We start from the raw sequence: 16,748 nt of genomic DNA on the forward strand, positions 1-16,748 counted from the left end.
CTTCACAAAAAGGGTGCCATGGCTTCTCCTCCCTACAGCTCCCTTGTAGGTTACAGTGAGCCCCCAAACCACTTCAAGAATCCCCTAGACCCACCCTAATAGCCCTTATGGCTGCAGGAGCCACTTATATGCCAGTACAAAAGGGTTTTGGGGGTGTATAGGGGAGTGCAGATGTTTAAGTATCAATGCAATGATTACAGGGGCTTATGGGCATGGGTCCTCCTCTCCATGAGTCCCTAACCCACCCCCAAGACGGCTTAAGTCGCCTCTGTGTTAGACGACTAGGTTTTCCTATGCCAGGCGGCCAGGTGATGATGGTCTGGAGGCTGAATTTTAAAGGTGTGATTAATATTTTTAGGGGAGGTGGGTCGGTGATCACTGCGGTAGTGTATGATGGTCTGTTTTATGTGTTTGCAGTGCTTATCTGGTGACTTTAGGTGGGTTTTTGTGACTTAGACCATGTCACAACATCCAAGTTCCGTCTAGACTCTGTTGTAAAACATTCGCTTATACATGCTGTACGACTAAATCTAAGCCGGCCCACGTCCCGCCCAACTCCCGCCCTCGACACGCCTCCCGAAACGCCCCATTTAGCTTTGGTCGTTCAGCGGCACTATGAAGGCCTAGGTCGTTTAGAAATACGTCCAAAACCCGGTTTTATCATCGGCACTTGGGACGTTTTTGAGAAATGTTCGTCCAAGTGCCGACTTAGGCCGGTTTTTGGACGTTTTTCTCTTTCGATTATGAGCCCCATAGCGTTTAGCGCGTGCTAATCTTTACCACACGCTGAAATGATTAGCGCGCGCTAAATCAGTTAGCACGCCTTAGTAAAAGGACCCCATACTTAGCTACTACAAAAAAAGTGCAGTAAGTAAAAATCCATGAAAGCATTAAAGCGCACAGCTGGGTGCTCTTAGCAAGTGTGATCATTTGAATCCTGTAATAGCGACCTCTTGCTCATATCAGCATTTTAGGAGACAATTGAAAATGTATTCAACTCCTCGTGCCCTGACTCCACCAGGACCGCCCATAAATTAAAACTATCCTTCCCCTCCCTACATGGTATTCTCCACGCAGGTAAACTGGGAAAATAAATTCTTTTCAAAATCACAGGTCTCTGGAATGACCTTACTATCCCGCTGCGGAACCTGAGCTCCCTCCATTTATTCCGCAAGCAACTAAAAACCTGGCTCTTCTCTAACATGTAATTTCTTTTTTCCCTTACTTTTCCATTCGATTTATAAACTTATGTAAACCTTTTCCTACCCTTTCTCATTTTTAAAGTTCTTGTAAACCGTGCCGAGCTCTACTTCCGTGGAGATGATGCGGTATATAAACTTAAGGTTTAGTTTAGTTTAGTATTTGTTTACAAGATGTTTAGGAAATTAATGTATTATATTCAACTGTATACTGTATCCAGTTTTTAATTCTATTTTGTAAACCGCATAGAAATTTAATGGCATTGCAGTATAGAAATACATTTTTATGTTATAATCCCCAGAGTTACAGAAGCGTCTAAAAGCTTCAAGTAGTCTCCAGGCAACCTAACAATATTTTTTTTTTTTTTTTTTTAAATAAATATGCAATCCAAATCCACGTCGAGCTGAAGTCCAGTACACAGAGTTCCTTTTACAAGGTTTTGGAAGCAACATCATATCATTAATGGGACCAGAGATTGCCTGATGCAAAATGTTATGATGCCATCTGTGAAACAGTTGTGTGTTCAGAACTTTCAGAACACAGCAGCGGATCGACTTCGAGTAAAACTGATTTTGGACCCCATGAACCGGTGGCACCGAGGTTTCTTTAGCTTCTTCGGTGCAGATGCAGATTTATTCCACACACTGAACTGGATCATTAGGCCTTGCTAGGAGCGTTGGCAAATCTGTCCGCGCGTCTGCAGTGTTTCAAAAATTTTCCCATTTATGTTCCAGTCCACTGCTGTGCAGTTTCCCCTAAGGCATATGGAGACCTGTGTATTAACCAGCCTTAAAAGTAGCAATATCAGTTGCCTGTTGGTTTTAATGCCTACATAACATTGACTTTAATTCACAATATACTAAAACAATGAGGTGGAAACCTAGATAGATGTAACGTTTAAATTATCTTGGCATTCATTACTCGTTTTAGAGGCCCTTAAATTAAAGTGTGGGGAGTGTGTGGTGCAGTGGTTATAGCTACAGCCTCAGCACCCTGAGGTTGTGGGTTCAAATCCTGCACTGCTCCTTGTGACCCTGGACAAGTCACTTAATCCCCCCATTGCCCCCAGGTACATTAGATAGATTGTGAGCCCACCGGGACACACAAGGAAATACACTTGAGTACCTGAATAAATCATTCTGAGTGCCCCTAGGAGAACAGTATATAAAACTGAATACATAAATCATGTGACAAGTTTCAGCATCTGATAACCAGAGCTGGTATTGTGACATCATCATGCCTCATTCTACCAATGCCTAAGAGCCAACCTCATCAGTGATGTCACAATTAAATTACATTAGAGATTTCTATTCCACCATTACCTTGTGGTTCAAGGCGGATTACAAAAGAGTTATAAATTAACCCTGCTCATGCTCTGGCGAGAACCTATGGCAGCCATTCGGAAAGCAGCACGGGGCCGAGCAGGAGAGCGTAAAGCTTGCTCTTGACGGCCGCACTGCTGATTTGTTTCGCTACTGGCCGGGAAGAAGAGCAAAGCTGCCGCGGCAGGCAGGGATGGAGCGAAGCTGGCTGGAGCTTTTGGAAAGATAAAAAAAGGTACGGGGACTTGCCTGGAGGGAGCTGGCTGGCTGACTGGCTGGCTTGGGGCTGGCTGGTTGGCCTGGAGCTGGATGGCTTGGGGCTAGTTGGCTTTCCTGGGGCTGGCTGGCTTGTTTGGGGCAGGCTGGCTGGCCTGGGGCGGGCTTGGGGCTGCCTACCATTAGACTTGCCCACCACTACATGTGCCCTGTATCCTTTCCCAGCCTACCACTAGACAACCAGAAGAGGGACAGGGTACAGGGCACACCATTTGGTTCAGAATTTTTTTTTTCTTGGTTTTTTCCCTCCTCTAGAGGTGGGTGCATCTTATGGAGCAAAAAATACAGTATGTCTATTTTTAAAAAATCTAGGCACTAAATTTTACACAAGTTGATGGCCGGCGAAAGTGATTGTGCCTCACATATATGCATGTTTATAGCCAGCAATGATAGGGTTACCAGATTTTACAATCATAAAATCCGGACCCATGGCCCTGCCCCCAGGCCTTTTCCCTAACCTCCTCTCGTGCTCAGAGCTGCGTCGTGCTCGGAGCATCCGCAGATGCCCTCCCGACGCGGTCCCAAGCTGGAAGCGTTTCAAAACCCAGACGGATGCTTGGGCAGTTCTATAAAAGGAAGACATGTCTGAGTAAATCTGGACGTTTGGTAATCCTACGTAATGCTAGCATTCTATAAAGGAGCGTAGGCACCTACTTACCTTTATAGAATAGGCTTCAGATAGGTGATCTCCTAATTATAAACTTGCCCTCTTAGGGGGTAGATAAGAACAGCCATACTGGGTCAGACCAATGGTCCATCAAGCCCAGTAGCCCATTCTCACGATAGCCAATCCAGGTCACTAGTACCTGGCAAAACCCAAGGAGTAGCAACATTCCAGCATCTCAAAGAATAGCAAGATTCCGGAACCCCAATGAGAGCAACATTCCAGAGCTGAGATTGTGATGTCATTATGCCTCATTCCACAGTGCCTCAGAGCCAACCTCAGCAGTGATGTCACAATGGCTTGATTGTCCTATACTTGGCTCACTAAAGAACATAAGAATAGCCTTCCTAGGTCAGACCAATGGTCCATCAAGCCAGTAGCCCGTTCTCACGGTAGCCAATCCAGGTCCCTAGTACCTGGCCAAAACCCTAAGAGTAGCAATATTCCAATATCTTAAAGAATAGCAAGATTCCGGAACCCCAATGAGAGCAACATTCCAGAACTGAGGTTGTGATGTCATAATGCCTCATTCCACAGTGCCTCAAAGCCAATCTCAGCAGTGATGTTACAATGGCTTAAGAACATAAGAATAGCCATACTGGGTCAGACCAATGATCCATCAAGCCCAGTAGCCCATTCTCACGGTGGCCAATCCTGGTCACTAGTACCTGACCAAAACTCAAAGAGTAGCAACATTCCAGCATCTCAAAGAATAGCAAGATTTCGGACCCCCAATGAGAGCAACATTCCAGAGCTGAGATTGTGATGTCATAATGCCTCATTCCACAGTGCCTCAGAGACAACCTCATCAGTGATGTTACAATGGCTTGATTGTCCTACACTTGGCACACAAAAGAGCATAAGAACAGCCATACTGGGTCAGGCCAAAGGTCCATCAAGCCCAGTAGCCCATTCTCACGGTGGACAATCCAGGTCACTAGTATGTGGCCAAAACCCAAGGAGTAGCAGACTATGCACTTTTCCTCCAGGAATTTGTCCAAACCTTTCCTAAAAACAGCTATACTACCTGCTCTTACCACATCCTCTGGCAACACATTCCAGATCTTAACTATTCTCTGAGTGAAAAAAAATGTCCTCCTATTGGTTTTAAAAGTATTCATCGAGTGTCCCCTAGTCTTTGTAATTTTTGACGGATTGAAAAATCAATCCACGTGTACCCGTTCTACTCCACTCAGGATTTTGTTGACTTGAAACATATCTCCCCTCAGCTGTTTCTTTTCCAACCTGAAGAGCCCTAACCATTTTAGTCTTTCCTCATATTGGAGGAGTTACATCCCCTTTATCATCTTGGTCGTTCTTCTTTGAACCTTTCCTAGTGCCGCTATATCTTTTTAGAGATAAGGAGACCAATATTCTAGGTGAGGTTGCACCATGAAGCGATACAGAGACATTATAACATTCTTAGTCTTGTTAACCATCCATTTTCTAATACATCTTAGCATCCTGTTTGCCTTCTTGGCCTCCGCTGCACATTGGGTGGAAGGTTTCATTGTATTGTCTACGATAACACCCAGATCCTTTTCTTGAGCGCTGACCCCCAAGATCATCCCTAGTGTCCGATAACTATGATTTTTATTATTCTTCCCAATGTGCATCACTTTGCATTTGTCCACATTGAATTTCATCTGCCACTTGGATGCCCAGTCTTCCAATTTCCTATGGTCTTCCTGCAGTTTTTCAGTCTGCTTAGGTTGTCTTTTGGCATTTAGTCACATATGTGCACATATCACATGCATGTATACCATTGTTCTAATCATGTACCTATGTAATTGGCACATAAATTACATTACATTACATTGGTGTCTTCTATCCCGCCAATACCTTTCAGTTCTAGGCGATTTACAACAAGAGTTGGCCTGGGCATTTCCAGGGAGAATACATAAGAACATAAGCTGTGCCTCTGCTGGGTCAGACCAGAGGTCCATCATGCCCAGCAGACAGCTCACGCGGCGGCCCATCAGGTCCAGACCTGTTACGTAACCCTCTATCTATACCCTTCTATCCCTTTTTCCTTCAGAAAGTTGTCCAATCCCTTCTTGAACTCCAATACCGTACCCTGTCCTATCACACTCTCTGGGAGCGCATTCCAAGTGTCCATCACCCATTGGGTGAAGAAGAACTTCCTAGCATTGGTTCTGAATCTGTCTCCTCTCAATTTTTCCGAATGCCTTCTCGTTCTTGTAGTTTTCGAAAGTTTGAAGAATCTGTCCCTCTCCACTTTCTCTATGCCCTTCATGATCTTGTAAGTCTCTATCATATTCCCTCTAAGTCTCCGCTTCTCCAGGGAAAAGAGCCCCAGTTTCTCCAGTCTTTCAGCGTATGGTTAACAGATGTAGTATGCGTTGGGGTCTGTGGAAGGTCGATCAGGTTTAGTTAGATTATTTGACACATTTCTTGAATAGAAAAGTTTTAAGTTCTTTCTTGAATGTTTTGTAGTTGGGCGTCATAGTCAGCAGATTGGAGAGGTGGCGGTCTAGTTTCGCTGCTTTGCTGGCTAATAGTCTGTCATATATTTTTTTTGCTTTGTATACCTTTGATTGGGGGCTGGGTGAAATGTACATGAGTTCTCCTTGATCTGGATGTGTTTTTCCTGATTAGGCGGTTGCTCAGATAGCTTGGTCCATTTCCATTTATGGCTTTGAATAGGGTGCAGTAGAATTTGTATTGTATGTGTGCTTGTACTGGGAGCCAGTGTGAATCTCGGAAATGATATAGCATGCTTTATAGAAACCTCCAGGTCCATTCTATAACTTGATTCTACCTGTTATAAAGGAGCTTTTTTCTTACTTGCATGCTTTAATTCCTTTTTTACCTCCATTTCAAAAGGAGAGGTGGACTAATTAAACTCTTTTGAAGTCCCCACCACATCTGAGGCTAGCTGCTTATTTTAACCTTCAGAACAGTCAAGGAAAAGATAGGGGTTTTGGTACTGTGTCTACAAAATCCTGAGTGGTCTAGAACGGGTACAAGTGGATCGATTTTTCAATCCATCAAAAATCACAAAGATTAGGGAACACTTAATGAAGTTACAGGGAAATACTTTAAAAACCAATTAGAAGGAAATATTTTTTTTTCCACTCAGAGAATAATTAAGCTCTGGAATGTATTACCAGAGGCTGTGGTAAGAGTAGTTAACATAACTGGTTATAAGAAAGGTTTGGAAAAGTCCATAGTCTGTTGTTGAGAAAGACATGGGGGAAGCCTCTGCTTGCCTGGATCGGTAGCATGGAATGTTGCTGCTCTTTGGGGTTCCGGAGTCTTTTGTTACTCTTTGGGATTCCGGAATCTTGCTATTCTTTAGGATTCTGAATGGAATGTTGCTGCTCTTTGGGGTTCCGGAGTCTTTTGTTACTCTTTGGGATTCCGGAATCTTGCTATTCTTTAGGATTCTGAATGGAATGTTGCTGCTCTTTGGGGTTCCGGAGTCTTTTGTTACTCTTTGGGATTCCAGAATCTTGCTATTCTTTAGGATTCTGAATGGAATGTTGCTACTCTTTGGGGTTCCGGAGTCATTTGTTACTCTTTGGGATTCCAGAATCTTGCTATTCTTTAGGATTCTGAATGGAATGTTGCTGCTCTTTGGGGTTCTGGAATCTTTTGTTACTCTTTGGGATTCCAAAATCTTTGATATTCTTCAGGATTCTGAATTGAATGTTGCTACTTTTGGGGTTTCTGCCAGATACTAGGGACCTGGATTGGCCACCATGAGAACTGTTTATTGGGCTTGCTTTGAAAAGAGTTGGACAATTGGAACTAGAGGATTTTTTTTCACTTCTTTCTTTATATAAATGATGCATTAGATGAATAATTATAGATACGTGACCAAGTCACATTATTATAACATCAGGGACACACAGTCAATGAACAAATGCGTGTGTCGCGCAGAGACTTCATGGGTATATACCAGGGGTGTCAAAGTCACTCCTCAAGGGCCGCAATCCAATTGGGTTTTCAGGATTTCCACAGTGAATATGCATGAGATCCATTAGCATACAATGAAAGCAGTGCATGCAAATACGTCTCATGCATATTCATTAGGGAAATCCTGAAAACCCGATTGGTGTGCGGCCCTCGAGCAGGGACTTTGACACCCCTGGTATATAAGATAGGATGTCAGCAAGTTGCCAATATAGCAACTATGGCTATCATGGGGAAAAAGCACAATTTATAAGACCACCCAACATGGTAACTGTGGGACAGCATGAGCCATCGATGAGAGAGGTGAATGTCAGCTGTGCAGGCTGGTACGGGTTGATTGGCACACTACCATGGAGCAACTCACCAACCAAATGAACCCAGGGGGGGGGCTTCAAGATGTGTGTTCCAAATGAATGTGCAGTGAACCCCGTTGTAAACAGGGCTCTGGAGCAGATGGCTGGTGACTGCACCCATGCTCATGAAGGTTCATCGCAGAAAAAATGGCTGCAATTTGCACCGGAGTGCCAACATTGGACTTACACCGACTGGTTGCTTTCTCAGATGAATCGTGTTTTGAGCCCCATAGAATGGATGGACGTTTGCGTGTCGGGTGTGAAACCGCCGAGAACAAACACCTAACAACCATAGTTGGACATACACAAGCTGATGGTGGCAGCATTATGGTCTGGGGAATGTTTTCTTGGTAAGGTCTGGGTCCCTCGATACCTCTGGAAGGCAATCTCGATTGATATGGGTGTCGCTTCATCCTTGCCAATCCAGTACACCCATGCGTGTTGATGTTCTTCCCTATAACCAATGAGAACTTTGAACATGACCAAGACTTCAGGTAATTCCCTGGCCTCCAAATTTCCCAGACCTTAACCACCTCGATCGACATGTTCGATGATTGTATACACCATCACGCACCCGTCGGCAACTGTTGGACTGCAGGCTGCATGGCTTCCGATACCATCTAGGAACCACCCAGCATTTCATCGAGTCACTCCCACAGCATCTGGCCAGCCATGACTCAACCATGTACCACACAATACAAATTTAAGCAAACTATGAAAAACTTTGGGTTTGTGGCTATTTCTCTTACATTTTGTGATTTCAATTACCCCGATAAAGCCAGAGTTTCTAAATGAAATAAATGACTATTTCATGGTTCAACTGGTTCAGGAACCAACAAGAGGGGGAAAATGTTTTGCATCTACCGGTAGTCCTTAATGGAATTCAGGACTTAGTACAACCTGAGAACCAGGAGAAATGAGCTCAATCCCCGTTGCACTATGAATAAGTCTTTTAACAAAGTAAGTACTTGTATATAATATGTAAACTGTTTTGATTTGTAACGCTTCCCCTACCCTATGTAACTGTTGGGATCATAATCTTTTCTTTCCAAAAATACTAGGACTAGGGGGATGTGATTAACTAGTTATCTAATCAGTAGATTTAAAACAAACTGGTGAAGATATTTCTTCATGCAATGTATAATTAAACTCTGGAATTTGCAGTTAGCTTAGCAGGGTTTAAAAAAGGTTTGGTTAATTTCCTAAAACAATAGTCCATAAACCATTATTACCCCCCCCCCTTTTTTTTTTTTTTTGCGAAGCCACATTAGGCTTTTTTTTAAATCATCGGCTACGGTGGTATTGGCTTCGATGCTCATAGGAATTCTATGAGCATCGGAGCTAATACCTCCACGGCCGGCAATAAAAAAAGCCTAGCGTGGCTTCATAAAAAGGGGAGGGGGATAACATAGTAGTAATAAGATGGACTTTGGGAAATCTACTGCTTATTCCCAGAATAAGCAGCATAAATCTAAACTAAACTAAACCTTGGGTTTATATACCGCATCTTCTCCACAGTCGAGGAGCTCGACACAGTTTACAGGGGTTGGGCTAGAAAGAAACTCCAATGGGATTATAGAGATTAGAATAAAGAGAGTTTAGAGGGGCTTAGTGTACCAGAGAGGGAAGGAAAAGTTACATTTTTGAGAATAGCCATGTTTTCAGATGCTTACAGAATAGTTGGAGGGAGCTCAAGTTACAAAGCGGGGAGGTAAGATTGTTCCAGAGCTCAGTGATTCTGAAGGGGAGGGAAGTCCCTAGTTTACCAACATGGGATATACCTTTTAAAGAGGGGAAGGATAGTTTTAATTTTTGGGTGGATCTGGTGAAATTAGGATTTGAGGAATTCCAAGATAGTGGAATAAAAGGAGGAAGGATGCTGTGTAGGATCTTGAAGGTTAGGCAGGCACATTTAAAGTGGACCCTGGAAATTACTGGAAGCCAGTGGAGTTTGGACAGGAGTGGTGAGACATGGTCAAATTTACTTTTTACGAAGATAAGTTTTTTCCGCGGTATTCTGAATTAGTTGGAGTCTATGGAGGCTTTTCTGTTTTATTCTTTGGAATCTTGCCAGGTACTTGTGACCAGGTTTGGCCACTGTTGGAAGCAGGATACTGGGCTTCATGGACCTTCGTTCTGTCCCAAGATGGTAACTCTTTTATGAGTCCAGTATAGAACAATCAAGCCATTGTGACATCACTGAAGAAGTTGGCTGATAGGCATTGGTGGAATGTGGCATTATGACATTACAATCTCAGTTCTGGAATGTTGCTACTCTTTGGGCTTCTGCCAGGTACTTGGAAGCAGCACGCTAGGCTTGATGGACTTTTGGTCTGTCCCAGTATAGCAATTCTTATGTTGGTGTCACTCTAATCCTGGTTCCAAACTCCAAATTATGCCCAATTGGTTTTAAATCCTGTCATGGGCTGCAAACTCCACACTCCCCCATGCGCTCCTGATTCAAAGACAGGATTTATTAGATTGTACCACAGTTTAGGAATTTTCAGTAGAACCTTAACCAAGCTTGGAAAAAAGGCTTCTAATCTGGCAACTGGATCAAACAAATGCATTAAGATCTTTTCTTTTCATCGCATTTGTCAGGAGATTGTGGCATTTAAACTGTCTGTAAGTCTGTACAGCCACTCCTGCCATTATGAACCTAAGCTTGTCGAGATGCTTCCACTCTGATCCTCATTAGAATCGGAGATAGGCTATTCAACTTTTGATATTTGCTTTCTAGAAACCACCTTCGACATTGTCTATCTCTCCTGAGTCTATGGAATCTCATAACCAAGTGTAACTAACAAGAGAAAAGATTAGTGAACTGATAATTAAGTTAGGTGAAAATATATTAAAAACCAGAAAGTAAAAATGTAATAAGTTTCATGCAACTTTCAGTTTAGCTGGATATACTGCAAAATTTGCACTTCCATAATACATAAGAGTTTCACTTATGATATTAATATTCATAAATTCCAGTGATAGTTATCATAGAACCATCTTTATGGTGCATTGTATCTTTCCTTAAGCAAAGGCATGAGCAGGAGGTAACCAGCATGGAACAGCTGTTACAATCTAAAATGAAGGCAGCCTGCACAGAGAAGCAAGTAAAAAGACTTTTATATTTCGTTCAATCTCTTTTAGTTTTATCTCAAGTTGAAATACATTTAGCATAGCAGGTATTGTTCTGCCCCCCAAACTGTGCCTGAGTCAATGAACTGCAAGACTTGCCCAGCATTATAAGGCGTGAAAGCGGGATTGAACCATGGCGTCCCTGGTTCTCTGCCCTAGCCATTAGGTTACTTTTCACAACACTACCCACTATTCAGCCCTCTCTTCCATTATCAACTCTGTTGCCATCTCTTTCTTCAGTCAAGGGATGGCAGTGATGAGACTGTTGTAAGGATTGCAGTGCCCCGCAATATTAGGTTGTTGGGGTTATGTGAGGCACCCTTACAAACGCCAGGTCCCGAGTTCAATACCTTCACAGAAGATTCACCAGGAAGTAGACTCAAATGAGAAGCACAGCCAGAGGTGATTGCATAAAGAATATATTATAGAACTAGGCTTACAGAAGAGCAATATTCATAAGCATTACAATTAAGGAGAGAGCAAAGCAGTTTCCCTGCCTTACAGAGTCCAGAGAGAAGTGTGAAGTTCCAGGGAGAGGCAGAGAGAGAAAGGAGGATGGGGGTGATGGTTTAAGCTTCGGGTCCCAGAGATAGACAAGAGAGCAAGAGGAGCAAAAGGAGCCGTCACCGACTTTCAGAGTGCCAAATCTCTACTAGAGCTGGCCCGCCGGGTATGTCAATGTAGGACAGCTATACGATCTTCACGGTGTGTATCAGTTTTTAGACCTTTCATTTGTATTTATTAATTATTATGAATCGGGTTTTAATTCGTCATGTGACCATCGATTTCTTTAGCGGGTTTTTTTGGTGCCACTTTTTACTTATGATTATGGTTGTGACTATGGCATTTGTCATGTGACACCCCCCCCCCCCTCTTTTTAAATTGCCGGCGCTTTTTGAGCCGGTTTTACTTTCGGTTTGCTGAGCGCGCTCTGATTGTCTCTACTAGGTAAGAGCCACTATGGCTTTATTTCATGTCTTCCTTTTTATTTTTAACGTGCGCATAGTCGTTTTAAGTTATCTTACGTTCCCCTAAAGCAGGGGCAGGCAATTCCAGTCCTCGAGAGCCGGAGCCAGGTCAGGTTTTCAGGATTTCCACCATGAATATTGTGACAGGGAAGCCCCTGTCCTAGCCAAAAGAACCACAAAACCCAGCATGCATCCTGCCCTGGTCTCAGGAAAACCCAGCATGGAACCGGGACAACCGGCACAGCCAGGAAGAGGAGAGAAAAGACATGGGAGGGGTCTGTAAAGTGATGGACTGAACACCCAGACATAGCACCTAAATAGTAGGGTACCTTACAAGGCACTGCTGCGAACTTCAAAAAAGGGTGCCATGTCTTCTCCTCACTACAGCTCCCTTATAGATCATGGTGAGTCCCCCCCCAACCACCTATAGAATCCCCTAGACCCACTTATCCACCACCCCAATAGCCCTTATGACTGCGGGAGCCACTTATATGCCTTAGTAAAAGGAGCCTTTACACTGTCTCTTGAATTAATGAGAACGGTCTATTTAATTCTAGTGACTGTGTATTTAAAGAAATATTAGAATTCTTTTTGTTTGCTTTCGTGATTTGTATTTGTTAATATTTCTTTAAATACACAGTCACTAGAATTAAATAGACCGTTCTCATTAATTCAAGAGACAGTGTAACGGCTCCTTTTACTAAGGTCTTCTAGCCGATTTAGCACGTGCTAAACGTTAACACGTCCATTATATTCTATGGATGCATCAGCGTTTAGCGTGCACTAAATCAGCTAGCACGCCTTAGTAAAAGAGGGGGTAAGTCTAGCCTTTCAAATAAAATTAAAATTCTCAAATTTGTAAAGGGCTTTTCACGTTTCTGTATATATAGTGGTACTTTGGTTTATGAGCACAATTCGTTCCAGAAGCACGCTCGTAATCTAAAGCGCTCGTATATCAAAGCAAATTTTCCCCATAGGAAGTAATGGAAACTTGGATTCAATTTATTTTTTTTTTTTTAATTTTTCTTCTTAGCTATTTCTGGGCAAGAATCCAAAGCTTTACCCGGTACTGTGCTTGGGTTCCCGCTGCCGAAATCTCCTTCAAAACCGACTCCAGCCCATCTACACCCTCCCAGCCATTGAATCCCTCCCCTGCCCATCCTCCACCAAACGGCCATACACAGACCGTGCAAGTCTGCCCAGTAACTGGCCTAGTTCAATATTTAATATTATTTTCTGATTCTAAATCTTCTGTGCTCGTTGCTTCCTTCTGCCCTGTAGAGCCGCAGATAAAGCACTCCTAGTGGAAGCAGAAAAAACACATTGTATTATTATTCTTTATTCTTATATACCGCCATACCCAGAGAGTTCTAGGCGGTTTACATCAATTAGCAAATGATCTGCATTGAATAGCAGATTTACAACAAAATTAGAAGTAGGTTTACAAAATTAGAAGCAGATTTACAGCATAATTAGAAGTATTTTTAACAGTATTTTTAACAGCAAATTGCAGGCTGAATTACGATAAATTACAGTGATTTGCCGCAGTCAGCCGTGAAATTACAGCGATTCTTAACTGTCTGCAAAGAGTGCAGGTTTACAACAATATTACAGAAATTGCAGGTTTGATCTAGCTAGGTAGGGGAGGTAGAGAGTGGGGGAGGGAGGGACTGGTGAAGGCGGAAGGGGGCAGGGGTGGGGTAAGTGTCATGTGAGGTGAATGGATTATTAAGGGTCGTGTTTGCTGAAAAGGTACGTTTTTAGTAGTTTTCTGAATGATAGGTAAGTGGGGGCCTCGAGTATCATCTGTGCTAGCCATGGGTTCGACTTGGCTGCTTGGAAGGCAAAAGTTCTATCAAGGAATCTTTTGAGAGGACAGTGTTTAGGCGAAGGGAAGGCGAACAATTGAGTTCTCCGTGATGTCCTGTTGCTGCAGTAAAGGTTAAAGTGTGTGTTTATGTAACTTGGGGAGGAGCCGTTAACCGATTTGTAGCAGAAGCATGCAAATTTAAAAAGAATTCTAGATTCAAATGGTAGCCAGTGTAGTTGGTGATAGAAAGGGGTGACATGTTCCCATTTCTTTAGGCCAAAGATGAGGCGCACCGCGGTATTTTGGACTATTTTTAGTCTCCTGGTAGTTTTCTTAGTGGCGTTAAGGTAGATGATATTGCAGTAGTCGAGGATGCTGAGGATGGAGGATTGTACAAGTAGGCGGAATGCATTGTCATAGAAGTGTTTTTTTATGGTGCAAAGTTTCCAAAGTACCGAGAAGCTTTTCCTAATTATGAGGTCGGTATGGTTATCTAGAGATAAGTTTTTGTCCAGCATGACTCCCAGAATTTTTATGGTCGGATCAAGGGGGAAGGTCTTTCCTTTTAGTTGAATTGTGGTTTCCTTAATTTTATCTTTGGGGGAGGCTAGGAAAAATTTTGTTTTGTCTGGGTTTAATTTCAGTCTGAATGAAAGCATCCAGAGTTCTATCTGGTTGAGAGTGTTTGAGATGTGGTCGAGTAGTTCTTGTGAAAAGTTGGTTAATGGGATGGTTATTGTGATATCGTCTGCGTAAATGAAGAATTTGAGATTTAGGTTGTGTAAGAGTTTACCTAGTGAGGCTAGGTATATGTTGAATAGGATGGGGGATAGGGGGGAGCCCTGTGGGACCCCGCAGGTGTTGTCCCAGCAGTATGAGAAAGAGTTATTCTTGAGTACCTTGTATGATCTATTTTGTAGGAACCCCTGAAACCAATTGAGGACCTGGTCTGAGATGCCTATGTGCGCTAGGCATTCCAGGAGAATGGTGTGGTCGACCAGGTCAAAAGCACTGCTCAGGTCGAGTTGTATGATCAGGGCACTTGAGCCCTGACTGAAGAGTGTGAGGAGGTGGTCGAGAAGGGAGGCTATGATGGTTTCAGTGCTGTGGTCCGCCCGAAATCCTGATTGGTTGTCACTTAGAATGTTGAATTTTTCAAGGTATGCGGAAAGTTCCGCTTTTACCAATCCTTCCGCTATTTTGGTAAATAGGGGGATGCTGGCGATCGGCCTATAATTAGATGGGGAGTTTGGTGGTTCTTTCTCATTTTTTAAAATTGGGGTGATCATTATTTGACCCTGCTCCGACGGGAAGTTACCTTTGGATAATAGGTAATTAACCCATGTCATCATTTTTGCTTTAAAATGGGGGGGGGGGCCGTTCTCATGATTTTTGGTGGGCATGTGTCCAGATGGCAGTAGGAGTGAGTATACTTGTTGTAGTAAGTATTGAAGGTTTGCCAATCGGTTACTGCGAATTGTTTCCAACTAAGGTCGACTTTGGCTCCCGGGTCTGGGTTTGGTGGATTCATGTCTGTGAGGATGGGGAAGAGCTCGAGGGGGTTGGGGCTGGCTGGTAGAGTTGTTCTTATTTTTTGGATCTTGGTATTGAAGAAGTCGGCAAGGGTGTTGGCGGTTAAGGTGGCTTCTTCGTGTAGGTTTGTGTAGGTTTCTATGTTGTAAAGATCGTTGACCAATCTGAAGAGGTTATTGCTATTGGTTTTAGGATTACCGATTTTGTGGGAGTAGAATTTTTTTCTTTTTTCACTAGTGAGGGTTTTGTACTGTTTTAATTTTTGTCTCCATGCCAGTCTGTGTTCTAGCGTTCCGGATTTTTGCCATGATCTTTCGGCTTTTCTGAGGTCCTTCTTGCATTGCAGCAGTTCAGAATCGAACCAGCCCTCTTGGTTGGGGGTTCTTATTCTGCGGGTTTTTTTGGGGGCAATCTCGTTTAGTATATTGGTACTATCTTGTATCCAGGCGGTCATGATTTGTTCCGTATCTTCTATTGGATTGGAGTTGATTTCGAAGTGGGACCAGAATTCCATTGGGTCAATCTTTCCTCTGGTATTGTGGGTTTTGACGGTTCTTGTTTTTTCGCTTTTAGGAGGTTTAAGTTGGCATCCAATGGTGAAGCTACATAGGCGGTGATCGGACCAAAGGGAGTCTGACCAGTTGCCTTGTTTCCAATAAAAAGTGGGATTGGTCTGTTCCTTGGAGGATAGAGTTACCAGGTCTAACTGATGTCCTCTTTGGTGGGTTTTGATCGGGGGGTGTTTGTCAAAGCCTAGTTGTGAGAGCAGTGACCAGAAGTCCGCGGTTTCAGGTTGGTCAGTTTGCTCGAGGTGTATGTTGATGTCCCCACACAGTAGGTTGTATGGGCTTGTTAGAGAATTGGTAAGAAGTGATTCAGCGAAGTCGTCTTTGGTTGTGGTCCATTTTTTGGGGGGTATGTAAAATAGAGTGATGGTTAGTGAGGAGGGCAGAGATGTTGATGCTAGGGCGATGGTTAGAATTTCGGAATTAGGTGAAGAGGTTGTGTTAAGAACGGAAGCATTGAGATGGTCTCGGAAGATTATTGCTAGTCCTCCTCCTCTTCCCCATGTTCTGGCTAGGGAGAGTATCTTGAATCTTGGTGGTAGACAATCTTTAATAATGATGTCTTTGTCTGAAAGCAACCAGGTTTCTGTGAGAAGGACAAAGTCGGGGTTGTTTTCAGTTAGCCAGTCTTTGATTAGTGTGGATTTATTTCTCATAGATCTGATATTCAGGTAAAAGCCCTGCAGGGACTGGTGGTTGGTGTGATTGGGTGGGGAGTAGTGGGAGTACGCCAGTTTTTTTAGGGTTCTTAGTTTTTTTGGGTGGGGCTTGGTCGGTTTGTAGTGGTGAGGGGGGTTGTTGGGCAAGTGGGCGTGCGGGTGGTCTTGTGTGGTGTGGGGAGTGTATGTAGTGGTTCTGGGTTTTACCGATCGGTGCAGCGTGATGTGGATGGGAATGGGGGATGCATTGGAGTTGTCTGCGTTGCAGAGCCTGGAAGAGAGCAAGAGGAGTATAAGTAGAGCTACGCATTGTTGTGTATTTGGCT

Source organism: Geotrypetes seraphini, chromosome 1, assembly GCF_902459505.1.
Source record: "Geotrypetes seraphini chromosome 1, aGeoSer1.1, whole genome shotgun sequence".
In the NCBI taxonomy this organism is placed as follows: Eukaryota; Metazoa; Chordata; class Amphibia; order Gymnophiona; family Dermophiidae; genus Geotrypetes; species Geotrypetes seraphini.